This window comes from Ambystoma mexicanum, chromosome 2p (genome assembly GCF_040938575.1).
Source record: "Ambystoma mexicanum isolate Mex_15411 chromosome 2p, UKY_AmexF1_1, whole genome shotgun sequence".
In the NCBI taxonomy this organism is placed as follows: domain Eukaryota; kingdom Metazoa; phylum Chordata; class Amphibia; order Caudata; family Ambystomatidae; genus Ambystoma; species Ambystoma mexicanum.
In genome coordinates, this window is record NC_090923.1 from 1,410,275,114 (window position 1) to 1,410,294,630 (window position 19,517).

A 19,517-nucleotide genomic window follows, 5' to 3' on the forward strand; every position below is an offset into this window, starting at 1 on the left:
CGATTTCCAATTCATGAGTCAATGTTAGTACCACAGTCTTGGCCTCGCCCTCCCCATCTCTGCTGTTCACCCAGGAGGGGTGCTGGCGTCATTGAAAGACAATGCAATCTTCATTTGCTGGATCTGGCCTCCACATGTCTTTCGTGGCCTGTCGGAGGCAACGATCTCCAGTAGGGAACCCTTGGGGCTTCCGACCCGCTGCTCGCTCTCGCCCCTTAGTCAGTCGATCTGCTCCAGGAGGTTTGCCTTCACCCCAGAAGTCCTGTTCGTACTTATGTTGTGCCTTGCTCAGTGTGTCTCTTTAGGTGTTGCCTTTTATCTGTGTGAGGAGAGCTAATCGGTATCAGATGTATGCACTTGAAGTCAAGTGCCTGACTTTGCTTGACCCGACTAACGCGACATGTCCAGTACGATGTATGAGAGTGAGTCTTGCTACTCTCAGTCACCCTCTTCCTCAGCCCAGTGTTTGTGTAAAAAGGGGGAGGGGGTGAGGAGAGTGAGGACCTCTGAGAATCCTACAAAATAGGATGGGGTAGATGAACAAAAAAGAGGGTAATACCACATCTCACCATCGGCTGCCTCAGTCCCACTCCCTGAAGACCCCTCACCCAGGTGATCCTCCCACACTGGTCCACCCCCAGGGTCTGGATCCAAAGGTGATGACAGTGCCCTGGCCACCTGAGAGAGAGATCCCTGGGTATTAGCAGGTGAGACATCCACTGGTTTCTCACAATACAGAGGAGTGAATTTAGTCACGTTATGGTATAGCGGCCACATTGCATATACTTTTTCAATATATCCTCCAGAGTGCTGGTTCCCATGGATTAATCGGTTCTCAAGTTGGGGCTCTAATTCTTTCCCACTTATGCGTTTCACTTCACATCCACTAGGATAGATTTATTCAAATTTATCTGAAAATTAAAACTGACAAAATTCTATTCGACAAAAGTGGATGAGGGCAGACTAGGACATACTTGTGATGAAAGAATAGTGTCTCCTTTGTCGGTCTCAGATCTAAAGAATCTCACCTGCCTAAACATTTTGCAAGATGATCCTGCAAACCTTGGGCAACATCATGAGCCATTAGACAATTCTACTCTTTTTTATCAATTTGGTATACACACGGACATGAGTACCACCACGACGAAATTCAAACCCAATTGATTTTCTGTCCTGACATTGTTTGTGGTCCTATTGAGGTATTTGAGGAATTAGTAATTAAAGATTCGAAAGAACAATTGAGACATATTGCATCTAGATCCAGAAACCTGTCCTATGCTCAGAATGTGGCACTTAAATGTTTGAGAGTAGACAACAACATTGTAATTCGACCATCAGTCAAAATAGGAGGTGTGGTTATCATGGACAGAACAATGTATACAATGAGGCTTTGAGACAACTAAATGATGTAACATGTTATGAGGTGGTAGAAGAGACCACTCTGATGGACACTAAAGATCTATGAATTCCTTAAGAATTGGTTAGACAAAGAGCTCATTAATGAAGATGAGTTTTTGTTCCTCAAAAATAACCATCCCATGAACCTTTTGATTTATTTCAGTCCTAAAATACATACAAATCTTTATTTGCCCCCTGGTAGGCCCAATGTATCCTCCATTAATAGTCTTCTTAAAAACACCTTGACATTTCTGGACCATTTTTTCCAACCCTTTGTCATAAGTCTGAGCTTGCATACTCTGGATACGTCTGATTTACTTACCAAATTGAATAATATCAATTGGGAACCCCAATATTTGCTTGTATCGCTTGAGGTTATGTCTTCATATACACCCATTAGGCACGTGTATGGTCTCAATGCATGCCGATACTATCTGGAAACTAGATCCATGAGTTATCGACAGCATAACCAAATGCTGATTGAGATGTTACAATTCTGTCTAGAGCACAACTTTTTCATCTATGATGACTGCACATGCAGGAAGACACAATGTACAGCTATGGGCTCGTGCATGGCTCCCACTTATGTGAACCTATATATGGGTTGGTGGGAAGAAAAGATGGCATGGAGGGAGGATTTGAAGCTTTATACTCAACATATAGTGATAGGGTATTGTTATATAGACAATCTTTTCATTATATGGGATGGTTCTGAAGACTGCCTTACCAAGTATATTGATATTCTCAATAGAAATATGAATTTACAGTTAATGACCACTGTGAGTGAGAAGGAACTGGGTTTTCTAGTTATCAAATTCCAAATCATTGAGAATGAAATATCATCCATGCTATATAGAAATTAGACTAGTTCCAACTCCACTCTCCATGCCAATAGACATCACCCTATGGCTCTAAAAAGGACTATACCGTACAGAGAATTCCTCAGAGCTAAACGTATATGCATAAAAGAGCAAGATCATCAAGAGGTCAAAAAGATTGGTGAACGCTTTATCAACAGAGGATACAAGCTTACCACCATAGCCCACTAATACAGAAAAGCAGAAAAGAGTAACTAAATTGATCTCTTCAAGGCTAGACCCACACCAAAAGATGAAGTTATCAGATTTATCACTGATTACACACATCAAGCTGAGGGGGTAAGAGCCATTATGAATAAGCACTGGAAAATACTCATTAGTGATAAGGTTTTGAACAAAGTATTAGGCTCTTCCCCTCAAGTCAACTTTTATAGAGCCCCTAGTCTTAAAAGTATACTATCACCTAGTATGATTGGTATAGCTATAGTGCCAAGTCACTGTCAGAAGAAGCATAGACTATGGGATTAAAATAAAATTCAAAAGGAAAAATGTGTGATTTTGTATCCAGAGAACCTTTTAAAACCCCAGATGGCAAATTGTGGGTTCGCAAACACAAAATACCTGTTTAACTTAGTGTATGGTATATGTGGTCATGTGCAGATGTGGTTTGAAATATATTGGATCCACAATTGGCCCTCTGAAATTAAGGATACTACAACTCTACAGAGCCATAAAAAATGGGGATTTGAGCTATCTGTTTACCCAACACTTCATGGAAAAGCACAATTGGAATGTGCGAGACAGGACTTATCTGGGTTTAGCTCACATTCCAGAACATAAATGAAAGGGGAACAGAGAACTAAATTTGCGTCAATTAGAAGCCAAACTAATATGCTTTAACACTTAAGAACATTTGGGCTGAATGTGGACTCTAAAATTTACGTGTTTCTGAATTTAAATCATTAGATATCTAGAATCCATGCAGTGACCTCATTGAAGCTGTGGACCTATTTTGCCTTAGGCTATATTTTCACTAGCACTTTATGACATTGGATATTGCACATTGAAATGTTTACATACTTATGCACTTGCACTTTATGAGAGTGGATTTTGCATATTTGTAATATTTACATGCTCATACACCCTATGATATCTGTTGCATTGAGTGTTACTGAAGGAACAATAAGAACTTGCTAGGTTGAGGCTATTAATCTGAAGGTATCAAACATCTAGGTCACTTCTCTTTCAACTACTTCTGTGGCAAAAGGTTTGAGGTCACCTTAACTATGCTCTATTTTAAAGCAACATTTCCTATGTGAGAAGGTTGTATTATGTTCTCACTATTTGGAATGCTCAAGCACTTTATTATAACAACATTTTAAGTCCTTGGCTGAGGAGGATCTACCATCCACAATTTGTATTATACGTTTTTGTACAGGTACTCTTATATGGGCCATGGAGAATTGGCCTCATGGACAGAGTCGCAATTACTTTATTTTATTGTGACCGCACCATGATGTTTATTGAACAGATAGAATGTCTGTCACTTTACAAACTTTATGTCATATTGTTGCTGTTGCTCAATTCATTTTTTGCACTCACCAGATTTAGGGCTTGGCTGCCCCTGCTCCATGGGCATAATTTTAGGGGCGAAAGTTGGCCCCCACCCCCATACTTTCATGGCACACCATTTTGTCCCCATTCATTTGGCTGGGGCACTTTTTCTTCAGATGTCATGACCCCCCCTTCCCAACATTTTCTGAAAAGTTACTCCACTGCCCTGCTCCGATATTTCATGAGGCATTAGCGGCCACATATTTAATAATGCATATCTGCTACGATTGTAAAAAATTCTGTTCGCCGTTCATTAGCTCATGATTTAGTTACAAAGGCAGAGGAGAGATCGAGGAGAATGAGGACAGAAGGGATATTAGAACCAAGGTTAGAGAGCAGGTCTTCACGGATGTTCAGGAGAGCATTTTCTGTGCTTCTGGCAGATCTGAAGCCAGACTGATGGTCATGAAGACAACTAACAGAATCAGTGTGGAGATTAAGCTGAGAATTGGTCAGCTTTTCCAGGAATTTGCCCAGGAAAGGAGTGAGGGCGATATGGCGATAGTTAGCCAGGCATGAGGGGTCGGCTGTGGGTTTCTTGAGAAGAGGGTGCATAAGAGTGCATAAGAGGGGTGAAGAAGGCTCCAGAGGTGAAGGAGAGGTTGCAGAATTTGGCCAGAGCAGGAGCAAGGGTGTCAATATGGTCCTTGATGGTTTTAGACGAATATGGAAGAACCTGTTTTGACAAGACTTTCATAGATCAGACTTGAGAACAGAGGGAAGGAAGAGAAAGAGGGAGAGGGGGGCTGCAGGGGGGCCAGAGGTAGCAGATAGAGAAGGGGTGAGGACAAGAGGGTAGACAGGATATCCTGGGTTTTTGAGATGAAATGAGAGGCAAGGGTCGTGCAAAGGGCCTCAGAGGTGACAGGAGAGGTATAGACTGCAGCAGGGTTTGCCAGCTCCTTGTAGATTTTTAAAAGTTCAGCCGAGTTTTTAGATGCCGGAGAGACGCAGGCTTGGATGTGGGCTCTCTTCTTAGTTCGGACAAGGAGCCGGTACTGTCTTTGGAGAAGGCGGCAGGCCAGTTTGTCAGAGGATGTACAAGAAGCCCGCCATTTCCTCTCAGCTACCCTACACTTGCGTGTAAGGCTAGCTATGTCAGTCATACCAAGAGTTGCACTTGGTTTAGGGCTTCAAGCGGATGATAATGATAATGAGCGGTACGCGTGGCATTTTTGAACCCCAACTGATGAGTGTTTCTTTCCTTGTTCACCAAGATAAGCTACCTGTTAGTCTGATCTGTTTTTACTATGTTGTGATGCAATACATGTAATAAACTAATTTTATCAAGTACTTTCTATGTGTGCTTGGGCAATTTTCTGTTGTTCCCCCCAGGCTATCACATCCACAGGTGTGGGAGACCGTTTTTGTTGCAATACATACTCTGGCTGACTTAGCCCTGTAGCACCAGCTATATAATGACGCAGAGCGCTATTCAACAGGCCAACTTTGTTTGTCCTATACATATATATGGGATACATTACTCACCGTAATCCTATTTCTGATGCTTGTATCTGCTTAGATTCACATGATGTGCATAGGCCGACTTGGGTATCTGTCTTGGAATGGGTGTCAATGCAGTAGTGCTGAGTAAAAGTGTTAGTGCTGAGTAAAAGTGTGAATAGAGCTCCAAGTAGCTGCTTTGCAAATGGTGTCAAGGGGGACATTTGCAATGAAAGCCAGAGTGGCCCCAATGCCTCTTGTAGAGTGGGCTCTTGGCGTGAAAGGCAGAGTTTTTCCAGAAAGGGAGTAACACAGCTGGATACAGTTAATAATCCACTTAGAGATGGCACCTTTAGAGACGCGATCCCCCTCTCTGCCTGTAGCTACGGAGACAAACAGTTGGTCTGTTTTCCTTAGCGGTCTGGTCTTGTTTACATAGTGGAGGACCGCCCTACGCACCTCTAGGGTGTGTAGTTTCACCTCAGCCGAGCTCTGTGGGTCTTGGAAGAAAGCCGGAAGCTCGATGGACTGGTTCACGTGGAATTTAGAAAAACTTAGGTGAGAACCTAGGGTGTGTGCGTAAAACCAGTTTATCTTTATGGACAGTAAAGAAGGGATCTTGCACTGACAGAGCCTAAATTTCACTGACCCTTCTTATAGATGTAATTGCTACTAAGAAGGCCGTCTTATAAGTCAGGTGTTTGAGACTGCTTTTATGCATGGGCTCGAATGGGGGGCCCATGAGTTTAAATAGCACCACGTTAAGGTCCCATCCTGGTGGTGGGTTAGAAATAGGAGGGTGAAGTCTCTTTACTCCTTCCATGAAGGCTTTAACTACTGGTACTTTCCACCACGACACCTTGTTATGGGAAGTGGTGTATGCCGACAGAGCTGCCAGGTGTACCTTCAGTGAGTTAAAAACCAGTCCTGCATCCAGCAGGTGGAGCATGTGGAAGGAGTACAATCAACTGGGTTGATTTGTTTATTCTGGCACCAGATAACGAATCTCTTCCATTGGTCAAAGTAGCAGTGACTCGTGTTTGGCTTCCTAGATTCTTTTAGGATGTCCATACACCTCTGTGGTAAATTGAGATATCAGAACTCTATGATCTCAGGAGCCATGCTGCCAGGTTCATTGAGTTGGGTTGAGGATGCACTGTTTGACCTTGGTGCTGGGACAGTAGGTTGTACCAGGCGGACGTTTGATGGGTTTGCACACCGCTAATCTGCTTAAGTGTGGGAACCACGGTTGTCTCGCCCACATGGGAGCAACCAGGACGAGCGTCATCGATTCTCTGTTCATCTTGTTGACCACCTTCCTGATGAGAGGAGTTGGTGGAAAAGCGTACGCAAACATTCCTGACCAGTTCATCCACAGGGCGTTCCCCTGGGAGTCTGGTTGGGGGAACCTGGATGCAAATCCTGGGCATTGTCTGTTTTCGCTTGTGGCGAATAGGTTTACAGTGGGGAAACCCCACTGAGAGAAGATATCTTCTTTGACTTCTCTGTGTAGACACCATTCGTGTTCTTCTGGGAGGGGGTCTCTGCTTAGAGCATCCGCTAGAGAATTGAGATCCCCTGGAACATGTTGTGATGACAGGAAGATGTTCCGTCTGAGTGCCCATACCCACATTTTCTGGGCAAGCTTGGACAGATTTGGCGAACGAGTCCCTCCTTGCTTGTTCAGGTAAAACATGGCGATACTGCTGTCCGTCCGGATTTGAACTGACAGATTTAGCAGGTAGGGCTCGAACGCTTGAAGCGCTCTGAATACTGCCAGAAGCTCTAGCAGGTTGGTGTGATTCTTGGCCACTGAGTGAGACCAGAGACCCTGAGCTGTGTGGTGGAGATGGTGAGCTCCCCACCCTGTCAGGCATGCATCGGTTGTGACTACCGTCTGTATCTCGGGATCGTAAAAGGGTTTCCCATTGGACAGATTTTCTCTTGTCCACCAGTTTAGGCTTTGTACAAGTGTTGGCGAAACAACCACTAGATCTTCCCACTGACCATTTGTCTGAGACCACTGTTTCGCCAACCATTCCTGCATGGGACGCAGGCGCGCGTGGGGGACCAGATAAATACATGATGCCATCATGCCCAGCAACCGCATTGCTTTGCGTACCGTTATCTGGCGACCGGACTGATATTGCAGAATTTGCAGCAGTATATTCCAAATTCTTTCCTCAGAGATAGTCTAGGATAGCTCCTAGGAACTGTTTGGAGGTGCTTGGCACCAGACTTGACTTTTTCTCGTTTATTGAGAAGCCCAATTCGAAGAGGAGGTAGATTGTCCTTTGAATGTTTGTTCTGCAAATTACTGGGGTCTTCCCCGTGATGAGCCAGTCGTCCAGGTAAGGGTACACCGGGATTGCCTCCCTGCGTAGGTGTGCTGCCGCCACCACCAGTACCTTGGTGAATACCCTTGGAGGCAAAGCTATCCCGAAGGGCAGTACCTTGAACTGGTAGTGCCGACTGTCCACCTTGAAGCGCAAGTACTTTCTGTGCGCTGGGAACATGGAAATATGAAAATAGGCATCTTTCATGTCCAATGTTGCCATTTAATCCCCCTTTTTTAGCAGGGGGATTACCTCTTGGAGAGTAGTCATGCAAAATTTTTGGGGCTTGACATACTTGTTTGCAGGCCGTAAGTCCAATACTGGGCGCATTGTCAAATCTTTTTTTGGCACAAGGAAGTAAGTTGTATAAATACCCTTGTTTACCTGGTGTCCCGGGACGAGTTCTATCGCGTCCTTTGCTAGCAGATTGACGATCTCCTCGAGGAGGATTTTCTGGTGTTCCAAAGAATGTATTCTTTGTCGTGGAGGATGGTTTCGGGGACGCTCTAACAGTTCTATGCAGTACCCTGCGGATACTGTGGACAGCACCCATCTGTCTGATGTGATCCCTTCCCAAGTTTGGGTGAAGTTGGAAAAGCGTCCCGCTACTGGGGTTGCGTGAGAAGGGACCCTGAATGGAGCATCACTGTTTTGGTGGAGGCGTGCCGCCTCCTTTACTGGGACTGCCTCTACCTTTACCACGTCCTCTTTTATTACCCCTGCCGTAACCCTGGGTAGACTGTTGGGTATTATTGTTCCACGGTGTACCCTGCCCCTGGGAATAGTTAGATCCTCTCTGGGAATTTTGGCCGCATGGGCGAAGAAAATTGCCATTCCCTCTCTGATTAGGGGTTTATTGGTTAGTTGGCCTAGGGAGTTGAGTGTCTCATACTCGTCCTTGGCATTTTTCAGCGCGTCCTCGACCGTCTTACCAAACAACAGATCCGGCTCCACCGGTTTATCTAACAATGATGCTTGGGTTTCAGCTTTGAATCCAGACTGCCGTAACCAAGCGTGTCTCTTGATAACAGTTCCTTCTGCTATCAATCTGCTGGCGTTATCCGCGGCATCAAAGGTTGCTTTTAAAATGCAACCGGACACGGCTCTTCCCTCCGCCGCAACTTGTGCCAACTGGCTCTTTAAGGGTTCTGGGGCAGAGTCTATGAGTGCCGCGACTTCTTCCCACTGATGGCAGTTGTAGCTGGCCAACAGGGTGGTGGAGTTGCCAATCCTTGCCTGGTAGGCGGAAGTGGAGGCTACTTTCCTGCCCAAACCATACAGTTTCTTGCTCTCCTTGTCGGGAGGAGCTTCGGACGATGACAAGGGTGTTTGTAACAACCAGGGAGTCTGGTTTCAGCTGCCCCCTTATATACAGTGGGTCTGATTGGGCTGCCCTGAAAAATTTCTCAATCCTGGGGTTCACTGCTCTGGTGAGGTTAGGATTTAAAAGTGAAGGGTCTATTCTTCTCTGAATAGACTTAAAGATAGGGATGGCCTGAGCAATAGGCCTCCTTTCTCCCACTAACTCTTCGGCGAAGTCCCTCTCCTCTTGAGCACCCTGGGTGTCAATGTAGAAATGTTCTGCCGCTCGGGACAGAACTTCATTCAGGAGAGGTTGATTGTCGACAGGGGAGTCGGTAATCGGGGGTTCTTTCTCTACCGGGGAATCTACTCTGTAGGTCTCAGGGTCTTCCTCTTCTTGGTCCTCATCATCCTCATAGTAGCCCGTACCAGTTTGCTCTTCCAACATGCCCAAATCTGGATCCTCACAAAAGGATGTATGCCCTTGATTTTGAGAGTAGGGCTGTATATAGAAGGGGTCCGAAGAGCGTGTTGGGGCTTCAAACCGGGACTTCTTACTTGGAGGTATTGGATCCTTAGAGCCTGAGGGTGCTGACCCGTCGGGAGTATAGGAGAGAAAGTGTTCAGGGTTTTTTGCGTAAAAATCTGCCAATGATGACATCCTTGACATAACCCTGTCTATGTCATCACTAGACCATTCTCTAGAACTGGGAATGACCCTTTCTGGGACTTTCTCCGCCTTATCCTGACTAGACTTACTGGTTTTAGCAGGGGTCCTTGGGATAACAGAAGACTGGGACTTGTCTGTCTGTTTATGTGGAGTGGAAAGTTTTAGAGGTGTGTGAGGAGGCTGAGACTGCTTCCTTTGTTGTTTTCCCCCCTCCCCGTGGGCAGAAAAGTGTTTTCCCTGCTTTTTCGCCCCTCCGGCACCTTCCGACACCTGGCGTCGAGGTTCGGGGGTAGTGTCCCTATCTTTAGAACATGGAGGTAGCGTCTCGGGTGCTGCCGTTACGCGGTCTGCGGGCGCAGACTCCTGGAGTGCGGTCTGGGGATGGAAGTCGGCTTCGTCTTCCGATGATCGAACTTCCGTTACCTTGGGGATCGAGGCACTCTTAGCAACAGTGGATGATTGCCTGGAGTCATGCGGCGATCTAGATCGAGAACGCCCAGAGGACACCGATTCGGACCGTTCTCTATGTGCCTCTTTCCGAGAACTTGACGTGCGCGTCGAGTCTCGGTTGGACTTCATGTGCTTTGTGGAAGTGCTGTGGGTAGCGCTTGTGTCGCCGGGGGTCTTCCCCATAGCCGCCCTGCCGGACGACCTTCCGAGGTCGGGGACTTGCGCTCGGCTGTCATGGCCTTTGGCAATGGCCAACACACTACCAGACCACTAGCCATGGCCTCAGTCCATGGGCAGTGGGCACGGCGACTGTCCATTTTAAAACACTACCAGACCACAAGCCATGGCATTCATGCCCACTCTGTATTTTAAAACACTTGCAACCTACCATACATACACATATGGTTTAAAGATCTTCTATGTTCCCAGTGCTCTGAGAGCTCAGAGACCATTTTCTTGCCTTTTACCGAATTGCATTCTGGTATCTGCAGTCTCCCAGTGAAGATGGATGGAATAATGCCACAATTGTGCACTTTTTGCCTATCATGGTCCTATAAGGATTTATATATTTGATTGACACTATGGCATGTGTACTTTTCAAGTTCTCTTTATAAAGCAGAGTATTGTTGAAAGCCAGACATGGGGGTGAGGAGGGGAAACTATGAGAGGGCAAGTAAGCCATGAGTATTTGCCCAGGATGTGGCAAGAGAGGTTGCAATCCTGGACACCAGTGCAGTTATTAACCCCTGATTGTCGTTTTTCAGGGTACAAGTAAAGGACACATGCGGGTACACAACGTAACTTCTTTTCAGAGGGCGGACACACCTTTTTTTTTTTAATTTATTTATTTTTTTAAGGTTAGCAAGCTTGCGCAAGTATTTGGCTACCAGGATTTTACTCATGTTGTCATGTGCCCAGTACAGACGCTTACCCACAAGCACTTGGTTCGTATTGGGATTTTGCTTTTCAGAGACTATTTCACTACAGATTGCTGGGTTTAAAAGGTGAGCACCTTTTATACTTTGCCAGCATATTTATTGGAACATTTCCTCTCACATGCTATTTTTCTAGCATTATTCATTCTTTTTTAATTTTTTAAAGTCCAATGCTATTTTGTCTTGCGCATTTTCTTCTAAAGGAAAGGTCAATTGAACTACATTTGTATATTTCATTTTAAGATATATGCTCATTTACGGTGCGTATATTCATGGGTGCCAGCTTTTGATTTTCGCTATGGGGGAAAAGTACCTGGGCATATGTTATTATTGCAGCTGGTCAATTTTTTTCCCTTTTCCGTGCTGCTTAAATGCGGTTAGTTCGGGTTGTGCGATGTATTACAACAGTCACCAAGAGATGGGCCATAAAGCAAGGGACTTGTAGCACACTGCTTAACCAAAGTGTATGATCCTTGGCAAACCATTTAATCTCACTGCGCATTGCCTAAAAAAATTGTGAGTTCTCAAAGCCTGCCATCTTTTATGCATAACAATACCACTGTAAAAAAAGATCACAATCAGTCTGTGATTGATGAATGTCTTGGAGCGATAGTTTACAAATGTTTTAAAATACAGAGAGGGCACCGCCGAAGGCTGTGGCCACTGGCCTTGGCCAAAGGCCATGCGCAATGGTGCAGAAAATATTTATGGAACAACAAAACCTTTACAATTCAAGAAAAAACTAGTTACAGGGATGTTATGAAATTCAGCTAAAGCCACCTTAACTTTGTACCCCCTGTTGTGCAGCCTATGACCACAATGATGACATCACAGTTGACATCTGTGAGGAATCTGAGGGCGCCCTCACTTCTTTCCCCAGTATATCCTCCTATTGGGTGGCCAGAGAAAGGCAATCGCTATTGGATCCTGACCTCGGGGGTGGAAATGCGAGGTAGGACTACCTGGGTGGAGGAGACTTAGGGAGTGGAGATGAGGCACCTGTGGGTGAGACATGGTATCCCCCCATTTCCCTTTCACCATGAGCCCAATGTTCCCCAAGCCTTTGGCTATTGTAAATCCCTTCCCTACTTTTCCTGTAAATCATTTCCCAATAGACAACAGTTAGGTACTGGGAAGAGGAGGAGGCAAGCAAGAGCAATTCAGAACTTGCAAGTCAGCAATGAGCGGTCTAGTCCTTTTTGGACTAATCAACTCGGTGGGAAATTTAAATGCAGCAAATGCAGTGAAAATGGAGTCAGATGTGGAAGCAGGTCTATGGACTGCCGGAGGAGTGAAACCTCTCTGGAAAGGCATGGCAGATGGAGTGCTTGCGAGCCCCAGTACGATGCTGAGTGTATGCAGCGGGAAGCAAGACTGAACGAAGCTAGAGGCCTGCCGCGAACTACGGAACAGGCGCCGGTGTCACCAGGCAAAGCTTCATTGTGAGGCCCGGGCTGCGAGAGGGTCGCATCGGTGGCGCAAGCAAAGCCACGGAGAGCCACTGTAGAGACAGAGCCAGGCTCCACACGAGAGCAAGAGAGATTGTGGCGGCTGGAAGCCTCGCTGGAGTGGCGTAAGCAGCGACCGGTGAGGAAACCTAGAAAGGGGAACACAGGGGCAACAGGCGAGCATGTGACACTGATGCAAACCTTAATAAATGCTGATCCAAAGGAAAATAAGTACTTTTGAATACTGATTTGAATGAAAGCAATGAAGCAAAGACTTTTGAATACCGATTTGAATGAAAGCAAGCACTTTTGAAGACAGAACCGAATGAAATGCAAGTACTGTTAAATACTGAGCTGAATGAAAGCAGTTTTGGTGGAATTTGAGAGAACAAGCATTGGCTAAAGCCATAAGAATATGTGAAAGTGCAACAAGTGAATAGTGGCAAAGCAAGCAATGATAAAGCATTGAGGATGTGAATTGAGAAACAAGCAGGCACCACTGTAGAGCTGAAACAGTGACAACGTGCATAAAAGGAAGCAGAGGCAAGACAGGTGTCTCGGTTGCGTGTCCTGTAATAGGTCGTCCGTGTGGTCTGACAACTTTTAAAAATAAATGTTTTATTGATTTAGTTGAATTCAATCTACTTTTCAATATACATTTAAGAGATTCAAATGTGAATATATACAAATGTCAGTCATATTTTACATTTTACAATTTACATTATAAAAGAAAACAGAACATAACACAATAGAACATAAAATAATCAAATGAAAATTAACAAAGGATACTATCTAAAAAAACATTCAAAGTGCCACGAATTAACAAAGATTAGAGACAGTGTATCATTAACATAAAGTGTCCATGAAGCAAGGAAATTTCAGACAATGTCTAATTGCAATGATGTCAACACATTTACAGTTGCTATCTGTAGAGCCAAAGGACAGGAACCATAAATGAGTGACCACCATTGACTTGGTTCCATGATGGCAAAAGTAGAACAGAACTTATTAAAATGTGTTTGTCTCCTAGTATATAACAGGGGACATTGAGTGATAAGATGTTCTAATGACTCAGGAATATCAGTGGTATTACAGAAGCGACAAATATTTTGATCAATAGACAGGACTTTACGTGAACACAGCAAATCTCTGGTCTGCCATATATGGAAACGAAAGCGCAAAATTGATTGTCTATGTTAAGTAGATGGAGCTTTAGACAGATATTTCTCTATGACGCCTCTAGATTTTGGAGGACATCGTTGGCTGGTAGCATTTCTGTATGTCAAATATTTATTCTGATTGTCGATCCAGTCCATTTGATAGATTTTTTGTTTAGCTTTATCTGGATTTGAAGTTAGAAGTTCAATTGTAATGTCCGTGTGTGCCAGGTTCTTATACGTAGAAATGAGCCATTTGTGTAAAAATGGATGCTCAGTGCTAAACATATAGTTTGAAAGCATTTTTAACAGAGTTTCTGTTTTAGTTTAAATGAGGCACTTTCTCAAGAATGCACATTGCCTCCAATAATAAATTGCAACCAAGGAAGTGGTGCCCAATTCATAACGTAACCACGAGATGGGAATACATTGAGGCAGATGCAATACTCTATGCCAAAATGTTGCTTCCCATTTGTCAAAGGTGAGAGCAGACGGTGGAGACCCTGTTTCTAAGCCATACAGGATCGTGCAAATGACCTTCATTTTCCAAAAGGTCACTGCAGGAGTGACTGAAAATTTCCCATACCTAGCAAGAAGAATGCGAGCCTGAGAGGTAGCGGATATGAGTTTGGAATCAATCTGACTTAGATGTTTCGTAGATTTTGCTATGGCTTCAAAAATAACACCCAAATATGTATATGCTGGGAAAATTGATAATTTTACGTTATCAATGGTCCAGTTCTTCATGGTATGACATCCACGGTTAGAATTATACATGACCACTTGTGTTTTAGCAGTATTTACTTTGAGTTTGTTTTCGACTATGTATGCTTCAAAGGTTGATAACAGTTTTTGCAATCCACAAGGAGTCTTAGATATTAAAACAATATCATCAGCATACATGACAGCCTTTATGGGAACTCCATTAATTCTGGGAGACTCAGACAACACAGATTTAAAGTTGTATTTGATGTCATGAATGAAATAGTTAAATATGGCAGAGGCCAATAGACAGCCTTGTTTGAGCCTGTGAGATGTAAGAATGGGTCTTGAAAGTAAACCATTGAGATCAATTCTGATTTGGACAGAAGTGAAAGAGTGAAAATTATAAATTATATCGGTGAGCGTGGAGGGGCATTTATCTCTGGCAAGTTTTGCCATGAGTTTAACTCTGGAAATAGAGTCAAATGCCAAATGTAAATCTACAAAGGCAAAGTAGATCTGCTGTTTTTGGGAATTAAATTATAATTTTAATGCATTAAGAAAAAACAAGTTTACTGTCGTGCCCGTACCTGCAATAAAACCAGACTGTTAAGGATCTCGTTGGTGTCTATTCAAAGTCCAGGCACAAAAATCTCCAGGTACAAATTTGGCAAAGATTTTCCCCGGAGTATCAAGTAGAGCAATGGGTCTGTAGTTTGTTGGTAAAGACCGGTTCCCCTTTTTAAAGATTGGCACAATGATGGACGTGTGCCAAGAAATAGGTAGACTTTTTATAGTTAGTATATGCTCAAAATTTGCACCCATTGCTCTGGATTGATCTTCAACATGTTATTGCTTAGACCATCCGGACCAACTGCTCTAGATTTATTAGCGAGTTTTATATAATAGATGATGGATTCAATGTCGCAATCTAGGAGCCACTTGGTTTTAGTCTCCATAGTGTATGTAAACTTGTCAAAGAGGGGATCAGCATACATCTTAGAGAAATACAAGATCCATTGATCCTCTTGTACTCCGTTTGCCTGGGATCCAAGTTGATTGGAACAATTTGCATAGTTGAGAAGTTTCCAAATAGCCGCATAACTTTTAGAGGCAAGAGTGTTTAGCATGATTTCACTATCGTGCTGAAAAAGGATGGATTTACGTGCATGAACCCAGTTCATGTACCTACATTTGGCCGTTTTAAGGGCTTCAATTCGATGAATAGAGGAAGAAGAGAGCAATGTCTTGCGTTCTTTTCTATACATGGCTCTTTTGTTATGCAGTTCTATATGGAAAGAATGCAAATGGGTTACTGGCTTTGATTTCATGGTTAAAATATTGTTTTGAAATTTTTGAAGAATGTGAGTGTACTCCAACTTCATATTGTCAAATGGCAATCGGGCAACAGGATTATTGAGATCATAAAGCTTGTTAGGCGACCAAGAAAACCAGGTTCCAACCTGGTTAATCGTAAGTGGTTGACAATACCATTGTCTGTGTGTAGTTGGTGGCAGGACTAGCCTCGAAAATGTGAGAGAACAGGTTGTGATCACTATGGGGCTGGGATGTAATAACTAAGGAAATTATGTTTTGGAATAAGTTTGAATCAACGTATATATAGTCGATCGTGCTGTCAAGTTTATCCCTGTACCAGGTAGTGACGGCTGGTAAATCTCCTAGCACAGCTCCAGTGACCATTTTGAGATTTCGTTTCAACATAAAGGTGGACCACGTTAATGCCTCTTGCATGGCAACATCGTTTTTAGGTTTTAAGCAATCGATATTGATATCGCCAACTAATATGGTTGCTGTAGTATCTTTTGAGAGAGCAACTATCTCTAACATATCAGAAAGCTCTTGAAAAAATATGTTAGGAACTCTCAACGGGTTACGATAGATGTTGAATAGGGCAATATTGCCACAAGAACCAATTAATTTGACCAGTTGTACAAAGGTGTCAAATGTAACCCAAGGTTCAACGGAATAATCGGAACTTAAACTAACTGCCACCCAGAGGCCTGAGGTGGGTCGTCCCTTATCTCCTCTCATGGCAGGTACAAGAGAGATGGTGTAATTGTCCCATATTGGAGGTGTGGTCAACCATGTCTCTTGAAAGACCAGATCATCATAGGGGTGCGTGAAGTTGTCAATTGAGTTCTGAAGATGTACGTGTCCCCTCGTGTTCCAACTACATAAAGTTACAGAACTAGTCTTTCGTACATTTTGTAGTTATGAAGTAATGGAAGAATTTTTAGTAGAATGGCATGTGCGTCACTGGGAGGTAAATGAATTAGGCCCAGTTGAAGAGGGAATCATAGGAACGAACAACGTTTGAGACCCGTCAGGATCTTGGGAAATGAGGAAACCCATGTCAAAAATTGACAGTTTCGCATTCCAGATGGTTTTTGCAACTATCGCTGAGGGGATCCATAATCGCACCACAGTGAAGTCCTGGCCAGCTATGAACTACACAAGATCAATGTCACCCGAAGTCACATTCTCTAAGGTATCAACATCATTAAATATGTTCAATATACATTGTCTGTTAAGGTTGTATAAGGGAAATGTACCTCCTCTGCACTTCATAACAAGAGAGTGACAGTTTGAGGCAGGTTTGTTGGTCGACTGAAGCAATTCTTTTCAATGAAGTTGTTAGATGTCCTGCTATTTGAGACATGGGACATCGAAGAAAAGGAAGAGGGCAGTCTAGCAGACTTTGAGGGTCCCAAAGGCCTCAATGTCCATGGATCTTGGTTGGAGTCAGTGGCATTGGTGTTAAGGGCAGCGCATCTCATTGCCTGTGTGTCCGAAGGGCCATGGCCCAAGACATCAATCATTGAATAGATTTGGGTGATACCCGAATTCGCATTCGCTTGTTTATCAAAGAAAGCATCAACAATATTCTTTATTTGTAATGCTACCAAGTTGGAATTGGAGGGATCTTGATTAAAATTTGTGTTCATAGGTTGACAACCATCAGAGAAACGAAGGGAGAGACTGCCTGATCAGTCCGAATGAGGACATTAAATGAGCTTGAGACAGATGGAGCAGTAGGTACAAGTTTAGTTTGCAAATACTTGTCAACCATCTCTCTCATGTTGTCCAGAGATGATGTATGGGAAACTTTTCCAAGGGGGGAATTAATTGCAGGAATTTTAGATTTTAAATACTCGTCGATGGTTGACTTTATGTGAGCAAGGTGAGAATTAGTAGCAAGAGACTTCTTGGGTATAGAAGCGTGAGCATTATGCGCTTGTACAGCCTTGGATAACGGCTCATTTGTTATTAAAGGAAGGGAATTTGGTAAAATCTCAGCAACAGGGTTTCCCAAGGCATTGACAAATTTACTTAATGGGGAGTAGTGCAGACTTTGAGCTGGGGCGGCTACTGCATTCTCTACAGCGACATCATGTGGTATTGTCGAAATTTTCTTAGTAATGTCAGACTCTAAATTTGAGCCCGTGGAAACAGCTTTAAAAAAAGTCACAATAGAGTTTTTTGGTACCTTGGGGGCAACCATGTTTTTAGATTTTTTAATCACAGATTGCCGTGGAATCGATTTCTTTTTCATTTGCTTTTTACATTTTCGGGGAATGAGAGGAGCAGGGCAAGGGGTTGTTGGCTGACAGGGTGTTTCAGGAACAGCCTCGCTCATCTCATTTGCAATCTCTTGGGGCAAGGCCTCTTGGTTTGAGGGTATGCTCACCCACGAGGCGTCACCTAATTGGGGTTTGGAACTGCGATTTGCGCCATCAATGGATTGGATGATTCCAGGGAAAGCAGGCACAGTGGGATAAATTACAGGGTCGTCTGCAATAATAATCGGAATCAGACAGGACGAAGGACTTGGAACGGGGAGTGAGCTTTTTAAGGTTGCAATCCATTCACATATGGAATTAATCTGGAGGTTCTGTTAGGAGGCATTTTCGTCCAGCCATTCTAGTAATTTGAAGACACTCAAGATAGTGGTGTTAATAGCAGCAAGAGTGATTTCTAACATCATGGGTGTAGCCGACAAAGGAAGCTGATCAGAGAACGCCCTAGAAGGTTGGCGGAGTAGGATGTACGTACTGCGAGGCTTCATCAGATGCGCTACATATTGAGGAAATATAATTTTGATGTTGTGCAGTTTCACTACAAATAGATATAGGAGATACACATTGTCTCGCATGAATGGAGATATTATCATTCAGGGACTCGTGAGACTCACGAATTACATGATTAAAGTTTGGTATATGTGTTAGAAGTTATGTAGATTTTGCATTCCTAGGTCCATCAGCTGCAAGCAAGGTGGAGTCGGATAACAAATGCGGCACAGAGACAACATTGTGGGAAAGAGCCTGAGTGTGAGCGGTTCGATGGAAGCGCTCAGGGACACAAGGTGGAGAATGTAAGAAGCCTGGCAGGCGTGTACTTCCAAAAGGTAAAGGCAAGTTGTTAGGTAGGTGCACATTAGAAGCATTTAGACTCTCAAATCTACTCACATTTGTGGACGCGTTTGATGTTTTTTTGTGGTTAAGGCTAGGAGTAGCATAATCGATGTATGCGTTCTACACATTGCGTGCAAATTGCCTGTGGCTGCCATCTTTGATGAAATGAGGGCATGGTCAGGCATACTTGATTTTAGGGAATATAAATGATTAAACATAGACGTGTGTATTTATTTAAGAGCTTCAGAAGTGACTTGCCCAAAAAGAGTGTGTAACATGACAGCCTTTCCAATTCAAAAATAAAACCAACAGGTATAGCTACACCCAGCTACTCCGGGCGAAGCAGGCAAAGCGGTACCTAACAAAAGGTACATCGCTGAGGGTGCGGGTGCGCGGGCGAACACGTTTTTATGGAAGCAATGTCAAGGTCAGCCCTTTTGTGGGCGTTGCTTAGCACTTAGAAAATATTTTCACTGAAACCAAAACAAACAAAAGGAAAATGAGTCTTTTCATCAAAAGGAAAACTTGCAGAACGTTGAAGGAAGCAGGCAGACTTTGGTACCTCAGCAGGTCACTGGATCACAGTAGTTCGGGTCCGTGAAGGCCAGAAACAAACACAACATCTCAAGCAGGAAAGCCGGCAAAGCGGTACTTAACAGAAGGTACTTCGCTGAGAGGGCGCGCGCGCGAGCACGTTTTTATGGAAGCAATGTCAAGTCCAGCCCTGTTGTGGGCGTTGCTTAGCACTTAAAAAATATTTTCACTCAGCAGGACACTGGATCACAGTAGTCTGGTTCCGTGATGGCCAGAA

General features: G+C 43.8%; 1 protein-coding gene across 8 annotated transcripts in view; it reads right to left on the reverse strand.

The window, feature by feature from the left end:
- LOC138567561 (uncharacterized) overlaps positions 1-19,517 on the reverse strand; it is a 2,466,350-nt gene that overhangs the window by 590,186 nt on the left and 1,856,647 nt on the right. The window lies entirely within an intron of this gene.